At 41.3% G+C, this 17,099-nt stretch overlaps 2 long non-coding RNA genes across 4 annotated transcripts in view; one reads left to right on the top strand and one right to left on the bottom strand.

Annotated features, from left to right (window-relative positions):
• The window catches only part of LOC116487018, a 44,730-nt gene extending 33,442 nt beyond the window's left edge, over positions 1–11,288 (top strand). For 2 of the 3 annotated variants that reach the window (XR_004253046.1, XR_004253043.1), the window contains one exon: positions 8,525–9,357. This is a non-coding gene — a long non-coding RNA (uncharacterized LOC116487018). Of the gene's footprint in view, positions 1–8,524; positions 9,358–10,934 lie in introns of those variants that run through there. The other variant, XR_004253045.1, reaches the window with a different exon arrangement.
• On the bottom strand, positions 5,886–7,174 carry LOC116487019. Its single transcript, XR_004253047.1, has 2 exons — positions 7,009–7,174; positions 5,886–6,708 (listed from the first exon to the last, which is right to left on the bottom strand). It is a non-coding gene; the product is annotated as an uncharacterized LOC116487019 (long non-coding RNA).
• Positions 11,289–17,099: the final 5,811 nt, after the last annotated feature.

The following is a 17,099-nucleotide window of genomic DNA, read 5'->3' as shown; positions in this document are numbered from 1 at the left end:
AGGTGAAGAACCCTGTTTTCCCCAGCCGCACGGCAGTCCCTCTTTTCTTGCACAAAAAGAGCCTTTAGGGGCTTATGTGTTGCCCTTTCTGAGATAACGCTTTGGGGAAGATGTGCAGTCATCACTGAATTTTTCATTTTCTTGCTTTGCTGCTGCATTTCTTCCAGAAGAGTGGACAACATAATCCCATTTTGAGTAGCATTACAGCTATTTATGCCGAACAGTCGATTTCTCTAGAAAAAAGGTATGCCAACCTGTTTCTTACTGTATAATTATTTGGTTTCCCATGTGACTCCGTTGAGGCTTTACAGGTCACTTACTTTTATTTAGGGTTTGTGCTAGCATGAGGCAGACCCCTAACCATGTTAAGTCCCTAGGCCTCAAAACCACAGTGGTCTGTGTGCGGCACCTGACACCCTGCACACATCCAGAGGTCAGCTGCTATGCTCCCTTCAGCCACTGCCCCAGGGCACAGCTGGTTCCTCCAGCTGCTCAAATTGCAGAATCAGGAAGCAGTAACCTAAAAAAATCCCAGTGAGCTTTCATTTAATAACAGCGGCAGTGAAAGACTGAGTTGCTGCATTGCCTTGATTTACCATCAGGAAGGCTTCTGGCAGTGCCACTTTGTACTGATTAAAGCCCTCAGTGGCACAGAGAGGTCTGTAATCATTTATTCTGGTCATGGGTTAGTGTAGTTTAGAAAGGAGTTCCTCCAGGAGGCAACCCGGTGTATTCATCCCTGCACTGAGGTATGGGGAAAAAAAGGTCAGTAATTATTCACTGTACGCACTCGTTTGAGAGTGGGAAGGTACCAGATCCACCCTGGCAAGTCAGCCTGGGGCAAACCTTGTCTTTGCTGCAAGTGTGAGAGGGGAGCCTATGGAGAATTGGCCCATTGAAGCAACAGATCCTGGGTAAAGTAGGGAAAGCATTTTCAGTATTACAGCATGCAGTTCCTTACATTAAAGCCTGAGAGAAAGAAAGCCAGCAGCACAAAGGAACAAATGCCGAGAGCACTGGACAAGCCTTGTCACTCTCACTGGTTTTGCATAACACAGGTGCACCTTTAACACGGGCTTTTGGCTTTTCTGCCATCCACAAGCTTTGCTGTGCTCCCGAAGGAAAGATGCACAGGTCAAACAGGATGTCTGTCATGGGCAAACTAAGGCCCACATATAAGCTTGGGGTTTGCTTCCTCGCTTGTTTATGCCTTTGGTGACGATACTGGGAAAAATCCTCATTTGCCATGCTCATATTGAGCTTAACGCAAGGGAGCCACGACCAACCTCTGGCAGAGGCATCATGAAGCTACAGCAAAAAAAAAAGAGAAATAGCATAATGAGATTGTCTCAGATTTTTGTAGGAACATGCTGAGCCTTCTTTAAGTAGCAACTAATGGGAGCTTTAATTTATATAACTTTTTATGTATTGTTTTTTTCCAGCATGTAGCATTAACAAAGAGTATATGCCTGGTGCAGGGCAGTGAGGCAGTTTGAAGCTTGATAAATATGCATAGACATTAAATATAGCCAGATAAATAAATACATGTATCAGATGTAACAGCCAGAGCTGCTGCACTTTCAGGCTCCTGACATTGCTGCCATACCCTGTGCCTGGAGATGGAATAAATTGCTGTATCCTGTACTACATATACCCTCATCTGGTGCATTTCAGATGAGAAAACTGCTCAGTAAAAACTCCAGAGAACATGGCTCTAGCCCTCCAGCCCAGCCCCTTCCTCCTTATCACCCCTGCCCTGAGTGAGAAAATATTTTTGAATCCATACTCTCCAATTCTGTTTAAAAAAGCACACTGCTTCTAGTGGAATAATGATTTCTTGATGGATTCTCATAAATGGACTGTTTCCCACATTATCTGAAATAATTGGTTCATAGCGACCACAAAACGAACAGCAGGTAGGAAATGAGTTTGCAGTTGCCAAAACATAATGGATCATTTAGTCATTCTCTGAAGATTTTAACACTTCTTTGGCTATTGGGCCTTCATCTAATTGCACTATTTTTATTATAAATCTGCCTAATGCAATCAGTGAATTTACATCACTGGAATATCAGAATAAGGCCCACAGAAAATAAACATTAAAAAAAAAAAAAAAAAGATATATTCAAAACAAAGGCCTACAGAAAATAAAAAAATAGATACATTCAAAGTGTTCTTAAAATTTGCAGTCACCACATCCTCTGATTTAACCAATGAATATTATAGGCAGGAATGTTCTTTTCCTCCTATTTTTAGTATTGTTTGATAATTGAATGTTATAGCTAAGGCTTATACAAACAGAAAACACGGCTCCTTTATGCAGCTGCGATACCGTGCGCTTTGTTGCATACAGCCAGAGAGCAGCACAATGACTCCATTAGTGGCAAATAAGTGATGATTTCAGAGTAATAGATTGCATGACTATTCTAACTTCTTTATTGCCATCGTTATATGTATTTGGAGGTAAAAAGCAGTTTGTTTTTTTACCAGTAAAGAAATTTCCACTGTGCCAAAATTTCCTCTTCCAGGCTTAATTGTCTGTTTATGTCTTAACATGCAAGCTGGGGTCTCATTGAGCAAACAAGTGGCACACAAACACCTGCGCATTCCCCACCCTCAGCTGAATACCCACAGTCCCCTGGTTGAAGCTGGTCAAGCCATGTTAATAAATGCATATTTTTAATTAGGTCCTTTGGTGGAAATTGTATTTGAATTATATTCTTTGGTTAAGACCTTTCAAAGAGTTATAAGTTTAAAAGTAGTGCAATTTTTTTGAATTGTGTACTTGTACACAAAGATATAATTTGGCTTAGACAAAAGGGATGTATTCTGCTAAGGTAAGTGGGCTATGCCTTAAACTTAAAAAAGATTCAAAAACTCAAACAGAAAAAAGAACCTGCAGAGTGGGAAACTTTAAGAAAAATAATGAAGTCTTTGGGAATTTCTTCTTAAAACATGCAAAAAATCAAAAAAAATCTTACAAAAAATAAAAAATGCCATCAACTATCTCATCATCTTGCTAGCCTGTATATTAAATCTGGAGTACACCTATAAATAGTGCTTGAAGTTTTAATAAATTCCATTAATAATTTAAAAGTATCAGGGCAGATGGTTATACTTACACAGGCTTCTGTGTTACGTTATTGTTACTATGTCAATTCATAAATTGAGTTGGATAGAAAATGTTATTTTTTTTTTGATGGTAAACAGACTTTTAACTTATTTCAAAAAATGATTATCTGATAAGTGATTTTTTTTTTTTTTTAAATAATGGCTTTAAAAAAATGGCTTTTTTTAAAAAATGGCTTGAAACTGAGAAAAAGAGTACTTTAGCCGCTGCTTTGGGTTTGGGGTTAGTTTGAAGTATTTTAAGTTAAAAATATAGGGAGACACCTAAAAGCTGCTCCATTTCGGATGCAAGTAAAACATTTTCTAATGAAAACAGAACCATTTTGTGAAACGTGAAGTTCTGGGGGGAACAGAAAGGGCAGTTAGTTGTTGCTGGGATTTTCCTTGTTTGTGGGCTTTTTTGGGGGGGGAAGGGGGGGACAAAAAAAAAACAACAACAACAAAAAAAAGCTTCAGCTCAGAATTGACAATTTTTTTCTAGCCCTCCTAAAAAGCAGGTACTGTCCTTAATGTATTGTGTAATAATTTTGTGTTTTTAAAAAAGGCATATTTCTCATTTTGAGCTCAAATGTAAAAGTAGAATGTAGAAGCAAGGAAGGTGGTTTGACTGGGAATATTAACAAGAAACAAATTGACAAGAAAAGGCCATAGATAGAAACCTGCATTATTCAGAATATTAATCAGACAGTAAGAAAGTGAGAGAGATGCTCTGCTCTACCTACTGCTGTGCATTAGAGCATGGTTATGTCAGCATTTGCAGAACACAAGCTAATTTATCAATGAATTTATTCCAGTGATGGGTCTGAACAGGAAAATTCTGGTTCCAAGGGGGATTCTTAAGCTGGAATGCTTGCATATGAGATATAAATTTGACCCAATATGAAGACTTGAAACAACTAAAATAAATCTGAAGCAATGTTTCAATTTCATGACAATTGTGAATAGAACCTCGCTGCCTTCACTGCAGCAAAGAATTTATCCCCAGCCATCACCAGACTGGTATTCTCTTCTGCTTGGATTATAAAACCTTACTTTAAAAGTGTTGGTTTGCAAAAAGCTGCAGGAAACATGGTAAAGACGCTTTCCAGAACTACTCCAGAATATGATAAAAGTGTAAAATACAGAAACAGGAACATCAGTGAAAAAAATGAAAAAAATCATTATTTGTATGTCAAATAGGCTTCCGTCTGTACCTATGTTCTCTAAAATGCTGTAAAACTTCCATTTTCATCAGTAAATCTTAGATCTTTGTGCACGGAGGAGTTCTGCTCTCACAGCAGTACAGTACAGGATGAGTAAAAACATGCGTTTTTCATCATTTCAGGAAAACTGAATGGATCTAAAGCTTTCATTGCCCCATGTTACTCAGCACATTCGTCCCATAGCTTCCTCCCCTCAGGCTTGGTCAGTCCTGTGCCGCCACCTCAGACCTGCATCTGAACAGGAGCTCCTGTGGTCTCAGAGGACCTTCTTGATGTTCCAGCTCTTGTAACGCAAAAGGCACTGCTGCATTTTCAGGCTTTTTTTTTTTAATTGTTGTTTTATTTTATTTTTTAAACCCAAGAAGGTAGTATGCTTTTTCTCAGTTTCCCACAGAAAGACTCAGCAAAGAAAGCTGCATTTGTAGATGCTATTCTCGAGGTTCTTCATTGTGGTTATGTAACGCAAAAGGTTAGGATGACTAGAATAGGCTATTTAGAAAGCATTTTGACTGATTTACATATATAGTTACTATTCTTGTGAATGCAATATGGATAATTATGCCTCTAAATAGCCAAACTATTTGTGTAGAGCTTCTTCCACAACTGTAATTACACTTGTATTTTGCACACCCAATTAAGCCTGCATTAAAATGCTGTAAAATGTCTGCAATTTTTTACAATATAATGAAAATTTAGAATCTTTAAAAAGGCTACAGCCACACCTCTTAATGTGGGATCCACGGAGTGCACCGGAATACAATAAAATGTGATGACGAGATGCTGGGTACTAACCACCAGAATAAAGGGGCTGCAAAGAGAGATGACTGCACCACCGAGTGACAACTGAGTCCCCTTCACAAGTAGATGGAGAAAATTTTTCCTTTTCAGCAAAGCAGTCATTACAATTGAGGACATTGTTAGTTTAACAGGCATCATTTAACAGGCAGTTTAACAGAAGAAGGGTAACAGGAAAACAAGTGGAAAAAAGCCTAATTTCAGAATTACACGTGGGGTTTTTTAAAACCCCAAATGAGCGTTTTTAGAATTGTGTTATGTTGAAGCAGAGTTCACAATTTTTATTTTTATATAAGTTTTTATTTTTTTATATACATATCCAGATAGATATGAATTTCCAAAGTGCTGCACATACAACAGACAGCTGATATTTGGGATCAGTTACGTTTGCCTTCACTTACCTTAAGTTTAGCTTGCTGTCACACATCCCTGGGCCAAGGACAAATCTGTGTTGTTTGAATTTGTATTTCAGAAATCAGGAAACAGTGAGTCTGTTCTCCATCACAGTTCGCTAAACAAATATGCTTTCCTTTCCTGTGGCAGTAAAAATCACTTGCACCAGACCCCAAAGCAGCACTCCAAAGCAGCTGAAACAGGGGGCCAAAACTCTCCCCAAGAGCAAGAGCAAAATCCAACACAAACAAGCCTGGGATCTCAGATATGTTTGAAAGACAATGTTGTAATTTTTAAATTGAGAAAATCAGAATGAAAATAACCTAAGTGTTCATGGTAGAACCCACCTAAAATATGTTTGTCTTATTTTTTTTTTTAATGGTCTATGCTTGGGAGTTATGAATTCCCCAGAATCACCAGTGAGGGACTGTTTTAAAAAAGAGAAGCCATTGGTTTCATTCCCCTGATTTCTGTCATTCAGGCACAATGTACAGGGTTTGTATTACAGAAAAAGTTACGTGTTGCATCTTAATGTCGCTACTATTTTATAAACACCCACACCTTGACTCTGCACAAAATTAGGGAAGCCCAGAAAAAATGTTAACAATCCTAAAAATTGCAAATTTTCCCATTTGCTGTGATCGGTATGCCTGAAGTAGATGAATGGCAGTGTCGTTATCCTCCAATGCAATGTTTTGGATAGCACCAACAATTTTGAAAACAAAACAAAGCAAACTGAAATGCTTGCAGATTGGATGGGTTTGTTTATACTGCAGGAATTTTAACTGCCATGAATCTCACATGCCTTCGTTTCAGTCCTCCCAGTACTGAAAACACCAAAAGATGTAATCTGCTAACTCCACCCAATAAACACTTTGGAGAATTTTCTTGTAAAATTCTGCGGTGAAAATCTGCAGTATTTTTCCCACAAATCCTCAATATTTTGATAAGGAAATGCTGTTTCCCGTGCTTCATATTTGTTTGGTTGGTCCCTCCTCCTTTTCTGGCTAAACCCCCGGTAGAATGAGACTTAGGTACTGAAGTCTCCCCTCCCTTCCTAACCTAGGTAAAAGGGTTGTTTGTTTTTTTTTCCTACCTTGGTAAAGCTTCTCACTCCAGTCATGTCTGTGGTGGGGTGTTGCTCGCTGGAGCACATTGTTCAACCCAAAACTGGTACTGTGAGACTTTCCTACAAGGAGACAGGGAATCATTCAATCAGTTCACTTATTTTTAAAAGAATATATCCAACTATAGTCCTGTAGAAGTAAATTACTCTATCAAGGTATGTGTGTTTCAGGTAGCAAATGACAGTATTTATATTCTAGCTCCCAGCTTGCTATTAAACTACAGCAGTAGCTATAAAACTAAAGATGAACTATAGATACCAAATTTAGTCACTATATTTTGGTTTTGGACCTCCACTTGAAGCCCATACTGGGAGGTGGTAAACAAAACAAACAAGCAAGCAAGCAAACAAATTGGTTCCCACCAGAAGCAGCTTGCCAGGAACTCCATCCAGCACCAGTCACTGAGGCACCGTCAGTGGACAACCATTTTGTCTTCTCCATCATTGCTGCTGCCATAGCAGATGCCAGCAAGGAGGTAAATCTGCCCTTTGTGAGGTTGTTTGTCTTGGGTAGACAATGTTATGCAGAAACTGTAAAACAAAACAAATCACAAGGGAAACCAGTGACTACATTTTAACATTATTGTTTGTTATTACTGCTTATGGTCTTAATGCTTTCTATGATGATCTGCTTCAGTTGCTAAATTAGCTTTTTCAAGGGGATTTAATTTGCAGAAACCAAAACACCGGCTTAACAGATCTTGAGGGCTTAAACATTTTAATGATATTAAAAAAACAGGAGTTATCATAGCTTGATATGCATAGCTCACAGAGCTTCCAAAATAATTTGCAACAAGTAGCAGCAACTCTCTCAGATCAAAGGAAACTTCAAGGCTGATGTGAAATTGCATAACTCCTATTAAATATTGAGAGACTAGGAATGAGTCTTGGAGGTATCATACACACACACAGATAGCTATGCATACACCTGCACATCACTCCAAAATAGCTGTATCTCTCTAGATATCTATGTACAAGCTTAAAAATCACATCAATTTTGTATCAATTGCTACTCAGCACCCAATTAGATACGTTCTCATGAGCAATACTGTAAATATTAATGTGGTTCTTTTTGCTAAAAGTAAAGAGTGTCAACCACTTCTGAAAACTACTAGCTAATTCAAAGGAAAAGAAATGTGTTTTGGGGTGCATCAGTAGCTTTCATTCCCCTGACTGTCAATAGATGGGTATTGTATAACACAGACAAGTTATTATTATGGCTTATTTCCAAGTCATAAGCCATAATTTTCAGCATACATATGTTAATGTCACATTTGTGAGCTCAGGATAGCGATGGCAGTGCAGCAGAGCACTCAGTGACTTAAGACAAGTGACAAAGCCTTATTGCAGATAGATTGCCTTTCAGACACTTTCTCACAGCACAATATCCACCAGAACCATTACGAGGAGCCATGTAAATCAAACCAAAATGGGTCTTAGATGAAGTTTTAGACGTAACGGATATGAAAGGAGAACTTCATGATTATTCCAAATCCTGTTTTAATTAACACTTATTCCTAGTCTGGCTTTAGATTTTCTTTTCAACTCCTGCCTGTCATTTATTTGACATCTCTAGTGTGACGGGACGGGAGTGATATTTAAAATGAAGGGGGAAAACAGCAAAAGACACTATCTCCAGTACTCTGCTGTAAGAGATTCTGCTGGTTTATGTTACCGTTAGCATCTTCATCATGTAACCAGTCAAAATGCTCATCAAGGTGTTGCCAAGACACAGATGGGTCATTACTTTTAAGTAAGAGATGGGTCCAAAGCATCTAATTCATCTTTAAATTTGGCTCTCACCACTTTATCTGTGGAAAGCCGTTGCCAGCGGCACTTGGCACAGCTTCTTAAAGCAATTTACTTCTGCCCTCTCCAGGAAACACACTGCCACCCGAGGACTCTGCCCTGCTTCACAGCCAGCCTCAGGCAGCTCCGCTGGCCTCGGCAGGGCCAGGACAGCGCTGGCATTCCTGCCAGGTCTGCTGCTGCGAGCACCACCTCACTGCCACCTTCCCACCGGGCCTAAGAAACCGTCCAGGAGTCATGGGAGCACTGCTTACCACCACTGTGTGTAACAAAACAAGGGCCCCAAGACACTTACCAGAAGGGATGCTGTTTTCTTGTCTGTTTGTTTTTGCTGATGGTTTGGTTTGTTATTTTTGGTGGGTGAATTTTTGATACTGTATCAGGAAGCCTTAAATGAAACAGAAATAAGTTTTGTATTCCCAGATTTGCTAATCTTTCCAAAATATGATTATTGACCTGTTTCTTTTCACTTTATCTTGGACTAATGTTCCAATTCTAACAGACAACATAACTTAGGACAGAATTTCATGAAAAACAATTAACTATCAAGCTCCAAATTGTTTTTCTCTCCCCCACCGTATTTTCCAATCAAACACAATTCCTTTGCTGCTAAATGCCTTCAAAATCAGCCTGATGCTGAGGCTTTAAAATTAAAACAAAACAGAAAAGTAGGGCAGGCAAGCAGAGGAAATTTTTCAGACGCAGTCATGATGGCCATAAATCCCAATTCCACTGCAGTCAGTATTAAAGAGCACCTTGCTGCTGCTGCCAGCAGGGGTGGGCTGCCGGCCTGAAGTCCGAGTCCTGCATTTATGTGGCATACCAATGTGTAATGGGGCAGCTAGTAAAATGTGAGCAGTTCACAGAATCACAGAATTGTCTAGGTTGGAAGAGACCTCAAGATCATCAAGTCCAACCTCAGCAGTTCTTACAGTCTGCTGGAAAAAAAAATATAAATAAAAAGTGTGAAGAGTACAATGCTTGCATTCATTTTCTTCATGCTTACCTCACTTGGAAATTATTCTTTTTTATGTAAAACACTGCTAGGTGCTGACTTATCAGAGAGCTGTGCTTCCCTCAGTTCAGTGGGTTTATTTTGGGTCTGCGTTGCAAGCAACAGTCTAATTTTGGCTCCAAGACTTGTGGTTGGCCAGGTATGCTCTATGAATAAAGTCAACTGCTGCTGCAAAATGGCACAGCCTCATTTCTACTGAAATACAGTAGCAGATTGTAAGAACTCTTTTCTTTGAATTGACTACCTTTCTTTCAACGTGCCTTATGTCAGTAGACAATTACATTGTCAAATCTGTATGCAAATAGACACAAACTTGACAAAACCTGGATGCTATTACAGTTGCTGCAAGCTTGCAGTCCAACTGTGTTAATCGATCCTGGCAGCTGGAAATTACCTTTTCCTTTACATTCTCCCAGTTATTCTGAGGTATCTTCGGGACCAGCTGACACCCAAATCTATGCTGTCAGGTTCCACAGGAGGCAGTGAGTAACAGCAGCTCTTCTGATACACCAGCAGCCTATGGTATCACCTCATTGATTTGTGCTATGCCTGACAGCCCCAAACTTGCTCCTACAAGAGGTGCAGTCTTCCTATTTTTAGATATGCTGTCAGTAATTTTTTTTCCAATATAATTTCTGCATGGTTAAATCCTAATTAGGCACCTAAGGTGCACTTTCCAGGTTATGTCAAGTGCAAAACTCTCTTTGATCAATATTGTTTCTCTGCCTACTCTATTCTTGTCTTCAGCTGCCAGATGTGTTCTGAAATGCCAACGAGCCTCCAGCACATACCGCAGCGCAGCACAGTCAGCACGCTGCTACATCCTTTGTGGTCTTCCAGCAAGAGAAGGCTGTCATGAATCAGGACTTACCTGGCTGTGGCACCGACAGCTGGCGTCTCTGCTCTTATGAGTTATTTAGACTGTTGCATTTACAAAACAAAAGAACTGCAAGGCCCTACATAATGGCAAACAAATGAGCAAATTTGACCTTTTAGCATGTATTACGTTAAAGTGCCTCTGCAGGGATGAAAGACAGATGAACTACCTCATGCTGCTAGAAGAAGCTGTAATATTTACAGAAAGCAACATTCATTCTTGCAGTGTTCACCAGCCCTTGTATTAACTGTGCTGGAGCATTCGTTCTTTACAGAAACCAAAGATTTTCTTGTGATCATTGAAATAACAAACAGCCAACTTCTTACCCTGCTTTAAATAATTCTTTTCCCCGATGTGCATTACACACCTAAAAGAGTTTAAGCCATGTTATTCTACGCTTTTAGATTCTAATGCCCCACTGTTCTTCCCACATGCTGTGGTCAAAGGCAAAACCTCCAAAACCCCAAGTGGCAGCCGCTCCAGGCTGTCAAAAAAAGGGGGAAAAAAAGGGGGGTGGAGTGGGGAGGGGCACTTTCTTGCTGTAGAACAGTGAATCAGAGCTATAAAGTCTTTATGTGTCTTTCACAGGTTAGACAGCGGTCTGTTGGGATGACACAAATAAAATACATGCTTCCTTGGTGTGGTGAAACATCCTGGGGACTGTTCCCATCAGGTGGTTCCATGAGCTCGTTGTGAAGATCACATTTACCGAAACTACGGCTACGTAGGAATTGGGAAGGGAATTCTGCAACAATTACTTGGTTTATTTCTGTTTGCAGACAAATTGTTCTTCAATGACTGTGAGGAAAAAGTTCTTGAGTTCCTGTGGTGTTTAGGAAAGCTTCAGCTATGAGATAAATGCCTTCCTATTTGCCTTGGCACGTTGCTTGGTTGGCTTGGCTCAGTCGTAGGGGAGGCAAGCCTCTTCACCTGGAACAATCCGCCCACCAACAAAATCTTAAGGAAAAAAATGCTTGAGAAATGAAGCTTTTTTTTTTTTTTTTTTTTTTTTTTCACCTGCACCCTTGCCCTCCATCCAGCCTGGTATTTGCCTGAGTGGGAAGGTTGCTGCTTGTAGCTCGTGTCTCTGGCGAGGAGCTGTGAGCTCCTTCCCCTCCACTCCCATCCCTGTGCCCCAGGGATAACGGGGATTGCCTGACGGGACCTGGTAGTAGTTACACTTCAGACTCAGATGGCAGGGCTATTGCTTTTTCAAACAAAATAAAGGAATAAGCTCATATCCATACAGACCTATGGAAATTAAAGGGAAACACGGCTCAACTTTCACTTGGTGAACTCACCTACAAGGCAAATGAACCGGCCACTGCCGAAACAAACAGAAGGCCCTTCTCGGGGCAGGGAGCATCACCTTCCTACCGGGTCTCAACTTGCCAAACCACTCCCAAGGAAGGGTAGATCTTGGAGGAGTTGCAGAAAGGTATGACTGTGAGGTAACAGACCTCAGACCTTTGGTTATTTTTGTGTTTTCCTTTTGTTGTTCTTGTTCTGTTGTGTTGTTGATGATTATATTTTTAACCTGTCTCTATTCAATCAAATTAATTCCTAGCACAACTCTATGAAAGTCACCCCAGGGAAGAGTTTGGACTGTTGGGTGACCAAGGTTTTAATGTAGAATGGCATTTTGCCTTTGAAATTGCCATTTGAGACAATGCAATAAAGGGAAACAAATAAATGCTAAGACAAACAACAATTCTTAATACGTCTCTTACTCTTTGTACCGTAAGTTCAGTTAGAACACAAAGCTATCTTAACTAACTTTTAGAAATGTGTTACCTCTTACCTCCACTGGTGGCTGGTCTTTCCCCATTTTGCCCTCGGGCTGCTGCATGGTGCCCCCTCCCTGACCACTGCTGAGGAGGAGGCCGAGTGCTGCCCTGAGCTGGAGGCTCAGCAGCTGCTGCCCTGCACCTCATTTCTTCCTGGTCAGGATCAGGGCAATTCTGTCCCTAAACCGAGAGTGGTTGAGATGCATGTGTTATTAAGCCAGGTGGTTTGATAGAGAAGTACGTAAAATAATGAATTTCATTTGCTTTTTTCTCCAAATTTGTTGTGATATTCTTAATAAATTATGGTAGACATCATCCCGAGGAAAATGAAATGAAAAGATGTGCCATGTTATCACAAGTGAACTACGTTACGGGAGACTTAATGATGGCAACCATTCTTTTTCCTGCTCTTTTTTAACTAGCTCCAGGTAACGCTCTTTTGTGCTACTTGTGTTAAACTTTCCAGTTTGCATTTTAGTCAGCATGATGCACATTTGATGACGGGAAACAGGAAATCACTGGAATATGATGACACGGCAGGTTAATAATACAGCTCCCGTGTGCCTGAATTCACTCCTAATGCATACTCACAGGGAAGAAAAGCCTTCTGAGTGGTGGCATTGTTCAGTAAGTTACTGTGCCAAAGCCACGTGAGCATTTGGTACAGCTATCAAGGAAACAATCTGTTCTTGATGGCTGTATATGGTGCCTTGTGATATCTGGTGCATTTGTAATGAAAATTAGAAAAATGATGAAGTAAGACGAGTAGCAACATACTGAAAGCATATGTCCCTGTGTGGAGACAGATATAGTGCGAGGGGATCATCCACCAGATCCAGCACTGCAGACTGTTTCTCATCACGTAGTACAACATAATAAGCATCTGAGAGCCCCTGTTGCGAGCGAGTATTTAAAGATTAACGTTAAAGGAAGAATAAACCTTTCCAATCAATTGTGAAAGTAAAATCAGCAGTGAAGCAACAACAGAAATTGAAACACAGCTAGAAGAAAATTAAAAACAGCTACCCTAAAATACCTGTTTTAATTACATCTTAGTTGGGAATATGTGAATTAAAAGAAGTATGACATTTGAATTAATAGGAGAGCAGAAAAATGATGAACTTTTTTTTTCTTTGAATGATGGTATAATTTCCTGAGAGTCAAGGCAAGTTTTCTGTCAGACAGACCACCTTTACGTGGACACTGAGCAGAGCAGCTCTGTCCATAGCTGTGGTTCACAGAGCACAGTTTGTGAGCTCGCTTGCTTCATCAATCTGTAGTGTCTAATCAAGCTAGCAGCCTCATGTACAGTTTGGGTTGCAAAAAAAGAAAGCACTTACCTGCTCTGTATCAGTGCCCAGCCACTTCAGGCTGTTTTCTGAATACACAGCAGGGTTTTTAAGCACCAGCTTTTTCCTTCTTCCATAAGTTGTTTCACTGGTACCACAAAATCATTTTTCTAAATGGATGTGTTGGCTGCTGAGTGCCCTCCTGGGCAAGGCCGTGCGTTAGCAGCCCTGGCCGAAAGCAGTGCAGCCTGATGCTCATTAAAAGTCTGCAGATGATCTCAGACTCTCCTGGTATTGAAGATTCATCAGTTTCTTTTTCCACAAGAATGTATTTGAATGCAATATTTTGAAAGTAGAGCAATAGGTACCAATTATATCCTCCTAGAGTCTGTGTCTGCATACAAAATGTCTGTTGTGGTGGAATGGTATTACATTTACTGGTATTTTGCCAGAATTTGCAGACATTAACTATAAATTCTGACACAGCGACAAAAGCATGTTCTTGCAGTGTGCTGGAGCCTCTGAGGAGGAGGAGGTTTGCACCCTCCCGCCTCCTTCAGCATGCACAAGGAAAGCACAACCTGCTCTGCCAAGCTGCACTAATGCAGGAGAGCTCAGGAGCCAGTGTTAAAATAAAAACTAAACTGTCAAGAGGATTTTTTTAGGGTTGGCCATCCCCGGTGTACGTGTCACCAACAGGAGCCGGACAGCTCAGGCACCCTTGCTCTGCCTGCTGAGGTGCTTGTCTCTTCTTTCTCAGCTTCTGTGCTGATGATGTGAAAAGAGTTAATGATAGAATCAGGGAAGGTTTTCAGGCTTACATCAGCTTCTCCAAACATGGATCGTGAGCCTCTAGTCTTTTCTAATTTTTAAGAATACCCAGGTAAAAGCAAACAAAGCACATAAATGATAAAAACAGTTGAAAGCCAGGGGACTTCAGGCTTCCAAGTGTGTTTGCACAGAGACATGAATTGGTGTATTAAGTCACACAGGCACTTTTAAACAGCTTATTAGTCATCCTGTTCTTGTACACAGATGCCCTTGGTATTCTGCAGCCGTAACTTCAACAGCCAATATCCTACTGCTTTCCACGAGGCGCGGGTTCCCCCACACACCTGGAGAGGAGAACTGTAAAACACTGAAGGGAAAGCTCACAGAGGTAATAAAGCAGTGAGAGAAAGTACCTGGGGAGGGAGCGCAATGCACCAAAACACGCCTAGCAAAATAGTAACAGGACACAAGTCAATAAATAAGCGCTGATCTATAATACACTCCCCAACTTCCAGACATAAGGATGCATGAAATGAATTGCCTGGAGGAGCAGGTTATGGGGAGTGGAGGAAGGGGCGATTCATACCATACGATGAGAGAGAACCTTCATTTACTGACTGTACAAGGCAGCCGGAGCCTGCAGCCAGCAGGTTTGAAGTCAGACAGGAGGATATGAAACTTGGAAAACAGCAGTGTAATGGAGAGTGTTGGGTGAAATAAAATTACAGCTGGAGAACAACTAAAGAAAATAAGAACTTATATTAAATGGAGACTGGAGAAGTGGGAGAGGGTAAATTCAGGTAAAAAGGTTTGTAAGGAAGGGGCAGTATGTGGTTTGGTGGAAAGCAAGGAGAGCGAGTCCATACTGGTGCTATTTCTATATTCTTGATACAGAAAAAAAAATAAAAAATGGAAGCAAGCCTGAAGTTATTATAAAGCAAATCAAGAAAAAAAAAAAAAAAGTGTACTATATATATATATATATATATATATATATATATATATATATATGAAACAAAGCAAAAAACTCCACATTTAGTTCATTGCAGCATCACTGAGAATTTGTCCTAAAGTGCAATATGCCTGTGCCTGTCAAAGCAACACCAGAGGGTAAAGCAAGTATTAGCAGCAGGAAACAAAATGCTAACCATACTGAAGTGACAGCAGAGACAGTTCATCCTCAGCCAAAAGAGAAGGCGCTCCGATTTTCCTTATGTTACCATCTCTGTGGCTGCACGAGGCCAAGGTTATTTGCAAGTTAGAAGAGCACGGATGAGGGTGGGTTTCCAAAGACAGCAAGGCTGGAAAGCATGGGATCGCTTAGTTTTCCCTTTCTGACCTCTGTGGCCTTGGGTGCTCCCTCACGCGCATCCTTCATGCACTAAATGATGGTGCGTGCGTGCCTGCTGGTACCTGCCTTGTCACGAACCTTGTGTAACGGGAATTTCTTCATAAACTGGCAGCAGTGCCACCTTGGCTATTGGTCTAGGCAACTTTAGGGAGAAGGTCAAAATGGGGGATCCAAGTATACTGCCCAAAGAAAAAGGAGGTTAGTTGTGGCATTTCAAAGAGACATATTCAAAGCTCCTGCGTATGAAAAATTAATAAGCTGACCAAACATTTGAAAGCTGAATAAATAACATTTCCCTAGCAAAAATAAAGCTGAGCGATCTGAAACAAAATAAGGGCATCCATCCAGCAAGGAGAAGGAAAAGATAAGCTGTTTTCCTCTCTAAACTTTCCCAGCTTTCATTAGAGGTCACGCAGTTCAAAGAGGATTGAGTTCAAAAAGGACTTAAGCATTTCAGTCCAGCCTTGATCACGGCGCTTTTTCTTGGGAAACAGAAGGTAGGAAGTTATCAGTGAAATTCCAAGATAAGGTGACACATTAGAGAGCACGGGCCTCATCCTGCGCCCTGCTGCACGAGCTCTGTGCCGTTTCCTTGTACCTGCAGGCAGCACCGCTCCCCACCCGCTGCAGCCGCGCAGGCAGCTGGTCCCCTCCAGCCACCCGGCGACAACCTGAGCGGCACAAAACCACCCGTGGATCCCTCGGACAGCCGGCCCAGCTGCCACCAGCACCTCGCAGCCATCCCCCACGTCCATGGCTCTGCTGGGAGGGAGTCTCCCTATCCTCCCGTACGGCCCCTCCGTCCTGTGGCAGAGGCAACCAGCCGAAGCGGTGCTCCCTGCCGCGCTCACGCTGCCCATCCCAGGTTTCCTACACAGGAAGGAAGCAAAATGCTGGAGGGTGGGAAGGGGAGCTGGGAAGATGCATCCCACAGAGAGATTCAGGAGCTCCAAGTCCTGCCTCGCTGCTTGTACAGGTGGCAACTTCGGACTTTATTCAAATTATTCTTTGAATTTGAATTACAATTGTATCTTTCAAATAACAGAGCTCAGCCCCTTCCTTTAAAGCTTGAGCGTTCATACTGAGTCAGGCTTGTCTATAAAAGCAGTGAATTGAATATTCTTATTAGGTTCTCGGGATGCTTTTCTTCTCCCGAGTTCAAGCAGTGGCAACTCGTTATGCAGCAGCTTCTCCCCTGCGCTGCCGAACGAACCGGCCTTTTGTCAGAAGGCGGCACCGCTGGCACGCTCATTTTCCCCACAAAACTCCCTCGTTTCAAAATACCAGCTTGACTCACAACTTCATGCTCGATCTGGAAACTGCTTGTATGGTGTGGGTAATAAATACACAATATATGCACAATAACAAATGGCTGGTGAGTCACTCCCAAATCTGTCGTACATTAGCTTCACAGCCAGGCGCCATCGGGGAACAGAAAGGTGGTGCTTCAAAAGAGCTTTAGAAGAACTCAGGGGACACACTGTACATTCAGCTTGTTCACCAAAAGGTGCAATTTGGTGGTGTCAGCAATGTTCTGAAAACGTCAGAATAACGC

Source organism: Aythya fuligula, chromosome 3 (genome assembly GCF_009819795.1).
Source record: "Aythya fuligula isolate bAytFul2 chromosome 3, bAytFul2.pri, whole genome shotgun sequence".
Taxonomy (NCBI): Eukaryota; Metazoa; Chordata; class Aves; order Anseriformes; family Anatidae; genus Aythya; species Aythya fuligula.
Note: the sequence above shows the minus strand (reverse complement) of the source record. Positions and strands in the feature narration are given on the sequence as shown.